Below are 3,332 nucleotides of genomic sequence, written 5' to 3'. Positions count from 1 at the left end.
AGTTACGGAAAATGAATGAATGAATGAATAAATATAGTTGCTTCCAGAGTCTTGTACTTTTGATTTTTTCTCAATGAGACAGATATTTTCCAGTACATTTGCTCACTGTTTGTACGGATGATTCAACCTGGAGACTTTCATAATTCAAGAGTTGGAGGTGCTCCAGCAGGCCAGTCAGTTAACGCTGTCTTTGCAAAACTTGAATGTAAGCCCTGGCTGCCTCATATGACCCCTTCTGCTCAGATACTCTAAAGGGAAAAGACGGATAGACAGACAGAAACAGAGAGAAAGAGAGCTGACCTTGACCTTCCCAGAGTTGTCTTCCTCTTCTTTCTTGTCCTCAAAGTCAAAGGCCACAGTCATCCTCTGCTGTCTCTGCTCCTCCCACAGAGTAGGATTAAAGCTGTCACTGTCTGACTGGTAATCTGGACACACAGACACACATTGAGGATGGGGTTAAAACTGCTAATATATAGTAGGTCTGTGGATTGTCAGACACACATATATTAATACACAAACACTGACACATCCAATTTTAATATACACTTACAAACACAAATAATACACGCACACATTTATGCAAACTGTTATACATTACTTTAGAGCACATAACATCCTGCAATGTAACAAATGCTAATACTATTATGTTGCACTGTGCATTTGAAAAGAAAAAAAAACACAATCAAACAAGAAAGCATGCGGTGACCTTTTTTAAATCCCCTTAAACCATGTCCATTTATTATAGGACACACACACACACACACACACACACACACACACACACACACACACACACAAACAGAGTTTGTACCCTCGTCATGTCGCGGTTGCTGAGGAAACATGTAGTTGGTCAAAACCTTCTGTTTGGTTTCAGGGTGGGCTTCTGTCTGTAGGGGGATCAGAGCCTTGGACTGCAAACACACACACACACACACACACACATGTTTCTATTAGTATTCTTGTGGGGAAATTCACTGATCACATTTATTCCTTAATCTATACCTACCTCTAATTTTGAAAGACAAAAAGATTGCTATTAAAATATCTGATTGGCAAAAGAAAACTTAAGCTAATTCAGAGCTTGTAGGTAGGTGGGAAACAGCAGAAGTATTCATGTAAATCACTAGGAAATCATTTGCAAATCAATTTTGATAACAATAAAAAATGAAATTCAAAGCAAGGAGACACTGATTCCCACTTTACATATGTAATACAAATTGAATTTTTGCAATCTAAACAGTGAGCCAAATGAATCATCAAATGCCTCTTCCATGTACAACTCATAAAAAACACTGATTGATATGTATTAAATGTTAATGAGCTGTAAATATAAATAGTATCACACATAGAAAATTAAAATGAATGCAGTACAATTTTCATTTTCTGCTGTAGTATATAATTAGTTTGTTAATGTGAATATTCAGGCTGTCAAGGTATCAATGTCATAACTGAATTTGGGCTTGAATTTTTGTTGCAGTGTATGCATACGCTAGTGCCAATTTTAAATTTAAATGAATTGAACTGCAATTTTACAAATTGCATTAGAATTTTAAATCCCCTTTATTCTTTAGCAGCTCAATATGGATCCAGTGTTGTGGCGCAGATTTTAATTTCATGTGACAACTTTGATTGCACTTAAAATATAATGGAGAATATTTTTGTATTGTTAAAAATAGCACTGCGGGTGGCATCTGGTGGAATAGTGGATAAAACAGGCACCCCACGTACATAGACTGTGTCCACGCCGCAGTGGCCGCGGATTCAATTCCAGTTTCGGCCCTTTGCTGCAAGTCGTCCCCTCACTCTCAACCTGTCACACTTAGTCTGTCCTGTTAATTAAAGGCATTAAAAGCCCCCAAAAAAAATCTTAAAAAGAAAAAAAAAAATAGCACTGCGGACAATGAAATAATACATGGTCATGGACGGGGCAATAAGTCCACATGCTTTTAGTTACACTGCTGGATTCTATAGTTGTCAAATTGTCTGCATTTTCATTATAAATGCCTACATATCAATTAATTTTATGGAGATTTATATAAAATAAATTCTCCAATAAGAGCACATAATAAATTATTTATCAGCTCACAAAACTGATTTTTATTTATTTATTTTTTTTTACCCCTAACTCTCATTTTTAACTGCCCCCTTGCCCCTCAAAACAGAGTTACAGGGAGTCTCGGTTAAAATGGGACAAACCTTCAACACTTCCTTCAACAATGATGGAAACAGAAAAGCGTGGATGCTCACACTTGTACAGAAGTTCATTTTCATGCTTTCAATTGATCAATCAAGTCAGCAAATACAACAGAGCACAGCTTGATAGAGAAAGTTTTACCCTTAGCACATACCTAAATAAAACATGCATTGTTGCATCTTTTAATAAAACAATGAAAAAAAATTAATAACATTATATCATGATAATTTAAACTAATGATGAAAATGATGAAAACTTTCACCGACCCCCTGGCAGAGTGCCATGAACCCCAGGGGGGGCCTCAGACCTCACTATGAGAATCACTGTTTTAAACAAATAATGGTGGACCACAAATAAAGACTGGAGGAAATAAAGGAGGACAACAAAATCACCAGTTCTATAATGGCAGGTTTGGTAAATTCAGTGTGATACATCGTATGCACAGCACTATTTCTATTAGTAAATACTATGTAACTCACAAAGTGTTCTCTACCACCATTTCATGTGTCATGTTCCTCTCTCCTTCACCTTGCCTTTGTGATAATACTCTGCTGCAGTGAAACTTCACACTTCCTGCGGATTTTTTCACAATAAAAGTCTAATACGACTTGCTCCACTGAAAGGGTTTTAACATGAAACAAGGGGAAGAAGCATCAAGTCTGTATTAAGAGAATAAACACGAAAAAATACACTGATAAAAAAAAAGGAGAACTCAGAGATGAAAGCCTTTTAGACCATGTTAACTGACTGATATGTATCTATACAGTTGCTGTGTGTGGTGTGTTGCATACTTGTGATCGTGTACAGTCTCTTGGTAAGAGAGTGTGAGAGGAGAAAGATACCTGATTGTCAGAAAGCCAGAGAGCTGCCAGGTCCTTCAGCTTAGTAAAGGTAAACGGTAGATTCTTTAACCTGAGAGAGACATAGAGGGAGGGAGGGGTGACAAAGAAAAGAGAGATGTTTCTCAAGCCCACGCACTGTACAGCCTGCAGAGCACGTAACTATGGCAACACACTCACCCATTCCCATGGCAACTGCAGACCATGAGAGCAGCTACAGAACCAAAACGACCATTGTGAAGATGTCACCTGCATCTGCATATGTGTGTGTGTGTGTGTGTGTGTGTGTGTGTGTGTGT

At 37.7% G+C, this 3,332-nt stretch overlaps 1 long non-coding RNA gene across 1 annotated transcript; it reads right to left on the bottom strand.

Moving 5' to 3' along the window:
- Positions 1-304: 304 nt before the first annotated feature.
- On the bottom strand, positions 305-3,114 carry LOC121965762. The gene is made up of 3 exons (XR_006107516.1): positions 3,037-3,114; positions 812-911; positions 305-425 (listed from the first exon to the last, which is right to left on the bottom strand). It is a non-coding gene; the product is annotated as an uncharacterized LOC121965762 (long non-coding RNA).
- Between the last annotated feature and the right edge of the window lie 218 nt (positions 3,115-3,332).

This window comes from Plectropomus leopardus, unplaced genomic scaffold (assembly GCF_008729295.1).
Source record: "Plectropomus leopardus isolate mb unplaced genomic scaffold, YSFRI_Pleo_2.0 unplaced_scaffold21558, whole genome shotgun sequence".
Classification (NCBI taxonomy): domain Eukaryota; kingdom Metazoa; phylum Chordata; class Actinopteri; order Perciformes; family Serranidae; genus Plectropomus; species Plectropomus leopardus.
The sequence above is the reverse complement of the archived record's forward strand: the minus strand, read 5'-3'. Positions and strand labels throughout refer to the sequence as shown.